This window comes from Artibeus jamaicensis, unplaced genomic scaffold (assembly GCF_021234435.1).
Source record: "Artibeus jamaicensis isolate MK-2021 breed Jamaican fruit bat unplaced genomic scaffold, CSHL_Jam_final contig_760, whole genome shotgun sequence".
Taxonomy (NCBI): Eukaryota; Metazoa; Chordata; class Mammalia; order Chiroptera; family Phyllostomidae; genus Artibeus; species Artibeus jamaicensis.
The window spans coordinates 3,693,840-3,706,765 of NW_026521955.1; the positions used below are offsets into that span (position 1 = coordinate 3,693,840).

At 37.4% G+C, this 12,926-nt stretch overlaps 1 pseudogene; it reads right to left on the minus strand.

The window, feature by feature from the left end:
* Positions 1–1,596: 1,596 nt before the first annotated feature.
* On the minus strand, positions 1,597–1,919 carry LOC119064171 (signal recognition particle 9 kDa protein-like; annotated as a pseudogene).
* Between the last annotated feature and the right edge of the window lie 11,007 nt (positions 1,920–12,926).

Genomic DNA, 12,926 nt, shown 5'->3' on the forward strand with positions numbered 1-12,926 from the left:
GACCATGTCAAAGCACTACACAACATCAACCACAAGAGACACAGTCAAGGAGCAAACTCAGTGGGCACCTGTGCCCCACAGAAGTAAGTCCTGCTCTGTGGGATAGGCCCCTATAGAGCTGATCATACATGGTGTCTGGAGATCAGTGGTCAGTGGTCACAGCCAGCTGTTACAGCTGACTGGCCTAGAGGTAAATCTTGTCCATTCACTTGCCAACAATCAAGGATCAACTACAAAAGGTGGTTATACACAACATTGGGGAAGGGCTCACTTTGAATGCCCAGCTTGGGTGATCAGGGAGGCTATGCCACTGGACCCTATAGAACACCTACTACATAAAGGGTATGCTATCAAGCCTGGGAAATGCAGCAGCTCCTGTTAATACATAAACAAACACATGTAGGTTGCCAAAGTGAGGAAACAAAGAAACATGTCCCAAATGAGGGAACAGAATGAAACTCCAGAAAAGGAGCTAACGAAATGGAGACAAGCAACCTACAAGATGCAGATTTCAAAACACCAGTTATAAAGATGCTCAGTGAACTTAGTGAGAACCTCAACAGCATGAAACAAGATCAGTCAGAAGGGAAGGATACGCTAACTAAAATGAAGAATAATTTACAGGGAGTCAGCAGTAGAATAGATAGAGCTGAGAATCAAATCAGTGATTTGGAATATAAAGAAGCAAAAAAACCCAACAGAACAGCCCAAAAAAATGAATAAAAAGAATGAGGATAGTGTAAGACGCCTCGGGACAACTTTGAGTGTAACAACATTTGTATAATGGGTACGCTAGAAGGAAAAGACAGTGAGCAAGAAACTGGAAACCTATTTGAAACAGTGACAGAAAACATCCCTAACCTGGTGAAGGAAATTACAAATTCATCCCAAACCTGGACATACAAGTCCAGGATGCACAAAGAGTCCCAAATAAGATGAACTCGCAGAGGCCCACACCAAGACACACCACAATTAAAATGCCAAAAGTTAAAGACAAAGATAAAATCATAAAAGCAACAATGGAAAAGCAGTTAGTTACATACAGGGGAGGTCCCATAGAAATCAGTTCAGCTGATTTCTCAGAAGAAACTTTGCAGGACAGAAGGAATTAGCATGGAATATTCAGAGTAGTGAAAAACAAGGCCCTTAAGAACAAGAAGAGGAAAAAATAAAATATTTGAACAATAAAATTGCAGTAAATACATGTCTGTATCAACAATTGAATCTAAAAATCAAAATAAATGAACAAGCAGAACAGAAACAGACTCATAGATGCAGAAAACATTTTGGAAGTTGCCAGATGGAAGAGCGGTTGAAGGAAGGGGTTAAAAAGGTGAGGAGAATCAGAAGTATAAATTGGTAGTTACCAAATAGTCATGGGGATGTAAAATGCATCATAGGGAATACAGTCAATAATATTCTAAAAATTTTGTATGGTGTCAGATGAGTGTGAGAGTTATCAGAATGATCACTTAGTAAGTTATGTAATGTCTAATCACTGGGATGTACAACTGAAACTAATATAATATAATAATCTAGTCAACTGTAATTGTAAAATGAAAATGATATTTTAAAAAAAGAGCATGGCAAGCATCTTCATTTCAAACCCAGTTGGTCTGTTTCCATAGTAACACTGCAGGATTCCTTGACTACCAAAAGTTGCATCAGTTGACCATGGAATTTCTCAATCTTCTTTACATCTTGAGCCTTGTCTGGTCTATACACCAAACAAACTAAGTCATCTGTTAATTTAATACCAAACTACCATTAGAATGTCAATATTTGAGAACCACATTTGCTTTCATAAGATTGGCGAGGTAGAGCTTCTTGGCTTGGAGACTGAACTTCTCTCAGGTCTGATACTGCTGGATGGTGGGCCCCTCTCCCAGCAGAACAGAAGAGGGAGGCAAGGTGGACATAAGGTGGCCGGACCTGGCTCACCCACCTACCTACCTCCCACTACCACCCTAACCTTCTGATTTTAAAAAGCTCACAAATTAGATTCTAAAAAATTAAAGGGAAGCCTAATACAATCAACTGGGTCATTTGTGCAAAATCCACCTGCCTCAATGCTGGAAATGTTGAGTAGTCCTCTCATCTCTTTACCACTTCTTTTGGTTCTCTAGCATCAATTTCCTGATTCATTTCACAGAAAGAAAAGAGGTATCATGCAAATATGTCCTAAACAGTAGTTGGAGGCACCTTGAATGCAGTTCAGGGGATTCTTGTAGTTGCACCATCCAGTTCTGCCTGGTTCATACCTTTTTGGATCCCCTCTGGGCAGTGTTCCCTCTTGTTTCTGCACCTTGGAATATAGTAGCAAGGTAGCTCCAATAAAACCTGGTAAAAATCTAAACGTAGCAGTTACAAAGTAGCTCCAATACCTCCCCAACAATTTAAAAAACACGTTACAGATTGTCTCATTTGTCATTGCATCTGTTAACTTCCCCCTCTCAAAAACTACCCCCAAAGATATTGGACATTAGACTTTAAGAATTTCAGAATTCTTGACTAAAAGGTATGATTAAGTACAAAAAAATATTAAAATCCAATCTAATTAGAAGGAGTTATGATCTAATTTAGTTCTATGATGTGAAGCTGTGCTCAGTCGGTTTAATTGGAAACACAAATTCCATTATATTCTAAATTCAATTGCACAATTCCACAGCAAAGAATTGGGTAATCCATATAGTTCTTCAATTTTCTTGCTAAGATTCAAAGTTTTGCTTATTCTGGGTCATGAAATATGAATTATTTCACTGAATCAACCTCTAATTTCAAGGAGATTTGAGGAACAACTCTTTAATTAGTCTTTATCATGCTTCCTTAAACCCGGCCAGCCATCTCTCTCCGAAAGTCAATTAAAGTAAGAGGAGAAAGAATCTGAATGGCCTGCCATAACACAGCTGGCTACTTGACAGATAAGTCTTCATAAGACCCATCATTTGAAGAATGACATAATTTTAGTTCCAGCGCGCTAAGCGTGCTCAGAAAAAGTTATAAGGCAGTGCAAAGAGAAGTGAGGGTAATAATTGTGTGTGTGAAGAGACTCTCTAGCTAAATATTTATATCTGATAAGTAATATATACTCATTATTTATCATTTATTTTAATAGGTTTCTGCCCTGAAAATGAATTTTTACCCAGGCAGATATTCAGCTTGTCTATATCTTTCATTAATACCAATACAAGGCATAGTAATTTTTACTACTATTATATGTATTTTTTAATTATTATTATGTTTACAGCCACAATTCACAAAACAAACACCTAAAAACCAGTTCTTACCAGTTCTGGAGTGTCAATTTTAAAAGTAATGTTTAGTTTCTTTTAGCCAGGAGAAAACATTAAGAAGAGAAAAAGACAAAGTAAATATACTGACAAATACTTCTATTCTATGACTCATAGTAGCTAACATGATGTGCTCACAGACACTGTGCAAAGTACTGAACATGGGTTACCTGAACTAATCCTCATAAAAACTAAGGATGCTCTATATTATCTGCATTTGATCAATGACAAAACAGAGGCTCAGAGAGGTAAAGTAATTTTCTTGGGCCTCATAGCTAGTTAGTAACTGGCCTACAGTTTAAGCATAGATTTATCAGGACAATAGGCTCAGTTACCATGTTGCTTTTGTGCAGACACAGGTCCACCTGCAAACTGGCATGTTATACCTGCTTGCATGTTGAGACAAAGATGGTTAGCTGCCAACGTTCAATGCAAAATGTTGATGTTGGTATTTGTCTACACAAGGACTCCATTTTTAAATCCCCTTACATCTAAGTGAAGATATAATACAGTCAAGTTTTTACTAAGGGAATATGGGAGAGCTGATGTCAGATCTGGGCATAAATAAACCTCCCCAGATATCTGCCCTGCTCAGCTGCCATCCCATCGTCCTTTTGATGTCAACTGGGGTTGCCAGATAGAATTTGGGACATTGAGTTAAACTTGAATTTCAGAAAAACAAATAATGTTTCACTGTAAGTACATCCCATTCAATATTTGGGACATACTTATACTTATCAAAGGGCATTGACATTCAGGTTGCCAGATTTAGAGAATTAAAATACATAAAAAATATGAAAGTCCCAAATATTTGTATTGCACAGGCCATGTTTATATTGAGAAGTTTGTTTCAAATTCTTTTTTTGTTTGTTTTTTAAAAATTTATTGATAGAAAAGAGATTACATCTTTTAGATATAGATTTTTTCATTTTTTATTGTTGTTCAAGTACAGTTGTCTTCATTTTTTTTTTCTTCTTTTCCACCACCACTCCCCCCACCCCACCTATCCCCACTTCCCACCCTTGATCCTACCACCTTTGGTTTTGTCCTTTATACTTATTCCATGAATAATCCCTCCCCTTTCCTACCCACCCTGTTATCTCCTCCCACCTCTTTCCGGTTACTGTCACTTTGTCCTTTATTTCAGTGTCCCTGGTTGTAATTTGCTTGCTTCTTTGTTTTATTGATTAGGTTCCTCTTATAGGTAAGATCATATGGTCTTTGTTTTTCTCCACCTGGCCTATTTCACTTAGTATAATGTTGTCCAGTTCCATCCATGCTGTCACAAAGGGTAGGAGTTCTTTCTTTCTTTCTTTCTTTCTTTCTTTCTTTCTTTCTTTCTTTCTTTCTTTCTTTCTTTCTTTCTTTCTTTCTTTCTTTCTTTCTTTCTTTCTTCCTTCCTTCCTTCCTTCCTTCCTTCCTTCCTTCCTTCCTTCCTTCTTTCTTTCTTTCTTTCTTTCTTTCTTTCTTTCTTTCTTTCTTTCTTTCTTTCTTTCTTTCTTTCTTTCTTTCTTTCTTCCTTCCTTTCTTTCTTTCTTCCTTCCTTCCTTTCTTTCTTTCTTTCTTTCTTTCTTTCTTTCTTTCTTTCTTTCTTTCTTTCTTTCTTTCTCTTTCTTTCTGCTGTATAGAATTCCATTGTGTAAATGTACCATAGTTTTGTAATCCATTCATTTACTGATGGGCACTTAGGTTGCTTCCAGCACTTGGCTATTGTAAATTGTGCTACTATGAACATTGGGGTGCATAGATTCTTTTGAATTGGTGTCTCAGGATTCTTAGGGTATAATTTGGGCAGTACAATTGCTAGGTCAAAAGGAAATTCCATTTTTACTTTCTGAAAAAGTTCCATACTGTCTTCCACAGTGGCTGCCCCACTCTGCAATCCCACCAACAGTGTACTAGGGTTCCCTTTTCCCCACAGCCTTGCCAGCACTTGTTTGTTGATTTGGTTATGTAGCAGTGTAAAGCTCATTCTGAGCAGTGTAAAGTGGTACCTCACTGTGGTTTTAATTTTCATCTCTTTGATGGCTAGTGATGCTGAGCACTCTTTCATATGTCTCTAGGCCCTCTGTATGTCCCTCTTGGGGAAGTGTCTCTCCGAGTCCTTTGCCCATTTTTAATTGAGTTGTTTGTCTTCCTGGAGTAGAGTTGAGTAAATTTTTTTACATATTTTGGAGATCAAACCCTTATCATTTGCAAATGTATTTTCCCTTACAGTTGGCTCTATATTCATTTTGCTGATGTTTTCTTTAGCCATGCAGAAGCTTTCAATTTTGATGAGATCCCATTTGTTTACTGTTTCCTTTATGTCCCTTGCTCTAGGGGGCATATTGGTGAAAATATTGCTGTGTGGAATATCTGAGATTTTCCTGCCTATGTTCTTCTCCTCTAGGACTTTTATGGTATCGTGACTTATATTTAACTCTTTTATCCATCTTGAGATTATTTTTGTGCATGGTCAAGTTTCACTGTTTTGCATGTAGCTGTCCAGATCTCCCAACATCATTTTTTGAAAAGGCTATTTTTGCTCCACTTTATGCCTCTGCCCCCTTTGTCAAATATTAATTGATCATAGAGACTTGGGTTTATTTCTGGGTTTTTTATTTTGTTCCATTAATCTATGTATCTGTTCTTGTGCCAGTACCAGACTGTTTTGATTACTGTGCCCTTGTAATATAGTATGATGTCAGGTATTGTTATCCTTCTTACTTTGTTCTTCTTTCCAAAGTCGCTATGAGTATTCAGGGTTTATTTCATTGAAAGCAATAATGGCATGTTTCAATTTCTACTTTTCAAAAAAATCAATCAATAAAATAATTAATAGCATTTAGAGAGCCTTCCAGGGATTCAGGTAAACGTGGGTAACAGTAGTGGAGATGAAAGAGCACCCCCATAGTCCAGTTTCCCACACAGTGGACTGCAGTCAGCTGCCAGGGTGCATGTAGTCAGTAAACAGTTGTAGGGTCACTGTGGTTTTTAGCATTCAACTGCTTAATTTACACCAGTGATGGACTTTCGATTGTACTCAGGATGTGAAAAAGGAACATCAACACTAACACCAAGTTTTAAAAAGCGCATAAAACTGATAATTCTCAAATTTTACCTCAAAAATGATTTTTTTCCAGAATTCTAAATTGTGTTCACCTGGTAACCTACATTTAAATATCTATTTTATTCTAAAAATCAAACACAAGATAATATCATTTTTCATTTATTTCTTGAAAAACCTTACCTAACATAAATTTAAGTAAACAGTGTATATGTCTTACTAAATACTTTTAGACCATTACATTTAAATGTATTACATTTAGAATGCATTAAAGATATTATAATTTTTGATATTCACATCTAAAATAAGTTTTACTTATTTCATTCTACTCTATCACGTAACTTTCCAAAATAATGGAATAAAATGATGAGAGTTTGTATGACCATGAAAGAAGTTGAAGTATCACCAAGGTTTACACAGACACCCAAGCTCCAGTGTTTGTTAGAGGTGAACTACAGGATGGAGAAAACTCAGTTTGCAATGACTCAGCTCCAGCAGAGAAACTCGTACTCTCAGAGCAAAGTATGCAAAGGAAAATTTAGAACCAAGAGATCATCTTTACAACTGATATAATTGGCGTCCATAATTTTGTTCAATTTTCTCCAATAAATGAGCTTAGTATGCAGATGGTTATATTGGTCCAGGGTTGCAAGTTTCATAAGCAGGTGCAGTAGAAAACAAAGGGCACGGGAGTTGAAATTTCTGGTGAGAAAGAAATTCAAACTATTCACCAGATAGCACAGGTCCTAGATAGATTTTTTTCCTTTAATGGAGAGAAGCCAGGTGGTGAATAATAGATGGAGGGAAAGTGGAAAGACAAGAGCAGAAATATTAAGAATGAGGTATTTAGGGAAGGAGGAAATTTGGTAGTTGTGTGTGCAAAATGGGATTATGGTTGTTGGTCATTTGAAGGTAGAGAAAGATTAATGAAAGACCTGTGAGTGAGATAGTGAGGGGCTTGGAGGTAAAAATCATTACATAAAGTATGTTAAGAAAACTGTATATTAGGGAGTTGGAGGGACTGTCCAGATACATATTTAAAATATCCAGATTGACAGGAGTTAGTGTAGAAGGATTACTGTAATCCAGATGTCAGAGTTCTTAATGAATTCTGGGGATTAACCAGAAGATTTAAAAGGAAGACTTTGGACTTTAAATAGCAAGTCTCCTAGGGAGGTAGGAGGAGGTGAAGGAAGATATGGCGGCGGGGAGGGGGGTAAAGGGTGATGGATGGGGACTTGATTTAGAGGAAAAAAGAAAAAAAATAGCAATCCTTCATTTCCAGGTTCTTCCACTTACCAGCTGAGCTTGGACAAATACTTACCTCCTGGGTAGCTTTTTCTTTATCTGTAAAATGTCACTAACAATATAATTTTATAGGATTTTTGTGAAGATTAAAGAAACATTTAAAGATCCTTGCAAATGTGTGTGAATAGAGAAATCTGAGTTTCTCTTCTATGCCCTTTCATTTCTGCTTGCACACCTGAGCTCATTTCTTTCTTGTAATGCTTTGACAAGTGCACCAAGTAGTTATCAACACACTCCACTAACATTCTGCTTTCTACCTATCACTATGCAGTAGCAAGCTCATTGGACACACATCTGCCTTCTAAATTAGTGCAGGTACCTATCTTACCAAGTATTTTACCAAATGTATTAGGTAGGTCTGCATTTTCCAACCTCCAATCTCAGTTCTCACTTCCCACTGATCAATCTTAAACCAATATACCTACCTATTTTAGGTGTTTTTATGGCACACTTTGCTTCTGGATGCAAATTATCTTATGGTTAGGATATTTAATGCTCCCACCGGCATTTAATGTTCTGAGCATGGTGGAAAGTGTTGGGAGAGAAGAAAGAGAAAAGAAAGAGCAAACCCGAAGAACAAGCAGAGAGGTGACACAACGGGCTTACATTCTGGGGAGGGACCGAGATATCAGGAGTATAGTTAACTAGTCTCGAGTTCCTCTTGGAGTCTGAGGACAAATGAACTTAGATGTTGAAACTGAATGGGGCTTTAGATGTTGTTTGCTTTGATGGCTGAGGCTTTTCACATATCAGAATTCTGGTTCCATTTCCTCTCTGCATCCTTCAATTTCAAACTTCAAAGTCAGGGCATCTGCAGCTCTTCTGAGCCCTACTCAAGTCTGGATGCCCGAGCCCTTTTAACAAAGGTACAAGATAAACAGAAAAGAGGGTGAAACTGATCTCTTGTTTTTATCAGAAATATGGTGTATTGCTTGAAAGGAACTAAAAATCTATTCCAGAATTAGGCTTTTCAGCAAAGTTTCCTAATTCTACCATAAAATATAAACATTTATTCCTTAACTTTTCAAAAATAAGAGGATTGCCCTGGCTGGTGTAGCTCAGTGGATTGAGCGTGGGCCTGCAACCCACATGATCACAGTTCGATTCCCAGTCAGGGCACATGCCTAGGTTGCAGGCCAGTTCCCAGCAGGGGACTCACGAGAGGCAACCACACATTGATTTTCTCTCCTTCTTTCCTTCCCTTCCTCTTTAAAGATAAATAAATTTATTAAAAATATATATATTATAAAAAATAAGAGGATCATTATCACCTGTATCATATTATCATGACTTCCACCCATTGTCTTTATGGCCATCATAATCACCATTCTCTTTCCACTCCCTTTTCATCATTAAATATTTTTGAGTGTTTACTGTCTTTAGGACATTGGGCTAGGTGGTGGGCTTGCCTGAGCACATTGGTACAGTCTGAGCCAGAACTCCCTCCTTATATACCAGTTCCCCTGGTATATACCACTAATGAGAAATGTTGTTAAATAGTCTTTTTTATTTTAAAGCCTTGTTTGCTCAAGAAGTGCTGACAGCAGATTTCCCCATCCAACCCCAGGGCAGACACACTGTTCTATTGTTGCGGGTAACATTTCTGCATTCATTTCAGAAGTCGGCAACACTTCTGCCAGTTACATTAGTTTCAGGGTCACTGGAGTCATTATTAAGTTGAGCTCTCCCAAGCCTTGGCCAGTGTGGCTCAGTTGGTTGGAACGTCGCCCCAGAAACCAAAAGGTCACAGGTTCATTCCCAGTCCTGGCACATGTCTGGATTGCAAGTGCAGTCCCCAGTCAAAGCACATGTTAGAGGCAGTCGATTGATGTTTCTCTCTCACCTTTTGCCCTGTCTTCCCCTCTCTCTAAAATCAATAAGCATGACCTCAGGTGAGGATTTAAAAAATAATGAAGCAAGAGAGGGAGGAAGGGACTGGGAAAGGAAGGAAGGAAGGGAGGGAGGGAGGGAGGGAGGGAGGGAGGGATCTCCCAATCCCCCCAAAGCTATAATTAGGAAGAAAGGAGGGAAGAATGGAAGAAGGGAGGAAGGGAGAGAAGGAGGGAGGGAAGGAGGGATGAAGGGAGAGAAGGAGGGAGGAGGGAGGGAAGGAGGGAAAGGAACTGATTTAATGTGTGTTTTCCTAAATAAGAGGTTGCATTCAAGTGAGAAAAGTGACTATCTTTCAAATTACGAATTAAAAGGCCCATAATTTTCCAACCCACAAATTCTTTGAACCCAAGTATATTACCTCTTTAGAAGAATAAATATTAAATATGCACACACATCACAATGTGTGTGGCTTTGTTCAAAGAATATATAAAGCCATTTACATTATTTGTGCTAATTTAGCTTTCTTTACATTAAACCTAAATAACCAAAGTCTGGCTACTTTCTATCTTTTGTAACTTCTTTCTATTTACCTGGCTTCTGCCTAAAGTGATAGGGCAAGTCTCATCCCCCAGCTCTTCTAAGCCAATTATTGTGACTCCCATAAATCTGTTCTCAGAGACGAACAACGCAGGTTCCTTCTACTCTCCCTTGACTGATTAGACTTACTTCTCTTGTCTGATTTTCTCTGCAACATTCCACTTTGTCCACATCTCAGACAACACACCTGATGGCAGAGCACTCATGCGGAGTGGACTGGCATCTCAAAGCCAGATACTACACTGCCAGCATTACATCCAAGGGTGGCACTATTCTGTACTACTTTGTGAAATTTTCAGCGGGAGATTTAGTTTTGCATTTGCTGTGAAAATTGTCACCCCACCCACTCTAAGTTCTGTGCCTAATGAGTCTGCCAGTGTCTCTCTCAGCAGTTTGTCAGCTACCCCCTGTTGTTCAAAGCTGCACTGCAGTATAGTTAGAGTGGTGGGTTCGATCATAGAGTTTGTAGTTCTGCTCTGCAAGTAAAGTACTGTTGTGGCTGTTTGAACCTTCACAAAGGAAATGCTCTCCAGCTGCTCTTCTTTGCCTGAATTCATTAGCTTTGCTAAGGATGCTTAATCTCAGGAGCTCATTCGCAGAGGTATGCGGGATTAGTCTCCACAGTGTTGTTACATCTCATACATTAGGTCAGAATTTTATCGTTTGGAGATGTTGCAAGATTTAGAAAACAAAATAGATACAGAGTATGATTTGAGGGGGAAGATGATAAAAATGAAATAGGAAAATCTTTGTCTACAACTGAGTTAGGAGGCAACAATACACACACCAACAAACTGACAGTATCTGACCAATGTCTTACCATACCACTTTAACTATATAAAAAATAAACGGCTAATGTTTATTCACTGCCTTTTAGTGTCAAAGGCTATTTCAAGTCCATTTATATCTATCATATCATTTAATTATTGGAATAACACTATTGGATGAGTATTATGATCTGCAATTTTCAAGTGAGGAAATGGAAACCCAGAGAACTTGAAAATATTCCCTGTGTTACACAGCTATAGGAAGTGACAAAACTAAAATTTGAGCCAAGCCATGTTACACCCACCCCACTATCATCTCCTGGTTCCCATTAGTTCTAATCAAAGGCACCCTGGGTGAAAAACCCACTGACAGGAAGCCTGGGAAGTGTGTGAAAACAGACTTCAGAGATGGCTGGCAGGAGTGTCAGCTGGCACAAGCTTTCCCAGAGTCATTTGGCACTCTCTGTCAAAACAACTGAAGCATACATGCTCAGCAAGTTCAGCTGTGGCAATGTCAATAGTAGCAAAAAAATAAAAATTACCCGCTGTTCAACATAAGGAATTTGGTATATAAATGATGGTATGTTACATAGTGAGATTATTGAATAGTCATTAAGAATTATGATTCAGATGTCTATTGACACAAAAAGTGTAAATACCATATACTGAAAATGCATATGCATTACAAAACAGAATCTAGAATATGATATTACTTAGAAACATGTACATATACTTTTACATATACACACACTCATTTTTGAAAGTACAGAATGATAGAGAATAATATGATACCAAAACATCTCTCTGTGGTTATATCAACAGTTGTTTTGTCATTAGAATCACCTCTATTTTTTTTACTTTTATATTCAATGTGTATTTTATTAAGGAAATAATAAAAGTTTTAATTCCTATTTTTAATGGTAGTTTTAAAAATAATGACTAATTAGCATTGGCTGGTGTGGCTCGGTGGATTGAGTGCCAGCCAGTGAACCAAAGGGTCACCAGTCCCATTCCCAGTTGGGGCACATGCCTGGGTTGTGGGCCAGGTCCCCAGGGGAGGGCATGTGAGAGGTAACCACACATTGATGTTTCTTTCCCTCTTTCCCTCCTGTCCCCTCCTTCTAAAAATTAAAAAAAAATTTTAAAAAAGTAATAATGACTAATTAGATGTATACTATCTCAAATAAGAAGAGTCCAAAACAGGATAATGTGATCTCATGTTTGTAAAAATCTGAATCATTTATATTAATATTATACTACATATAAGAATATACAATAGCTGGGATGGGGTTAAAGGGCAGAAAACTGTACTTGAACAACAATTAAAATAAAATAAAGAATATACAATAAATTTACCATTATCTCATTAAGGATGATTTTTTTTTCTTCATTTTGCTTGTGTGTATTTTTACTTGCATGCTGGTTATGTAATTAAAATACTTATTTAAAGGGTCTATTATTAATGATAAATATTAGTGAATTGTATGAAAATAAAATTCAAAAATTGCATAAACACAGCATTAAAAAAGTACCAATGTTCAAAATGGGATAAACTATAAATTGTTAATTCTCTCCTAGCACTCAGAGACTCACCCACTGTGATGTCCAAGGAAGATTAAAACTATAGAATTAACACAACTTGAAATGATGCAGATTTTAACAGCAACCCTGAAATGTCCTTAATGCACAATACACAAGGAAAAGCATCAATTTGTTTGTTTCTGAGACAGTTTTAAAATGGCAAATATACAACCTTATAGCTTTGTTATCATGTGAAAGAGATACACTCAATAATAGCCTTAATATTTACTACATGGAGCTTCCTTGAGATTTTTATGACATACAAATAAAGCTTTTCAATCAAATATTTAAAAACTGCATACTGTACATTTGTGTCATGATGAGTCCATGTTGCACATGTAAGAAACTCATCAAAATAAGGAGTTACAACATATTAAAATACAGGCTCTAATTAAATTCCAGTATACCTCATTATATTTCTTCCAATAGTTCTATAGTTGATGAACTACAGTTGATGAACAGAAGGCAGAAACAAGAAGACCTAAATGTAAGCTGAACAAA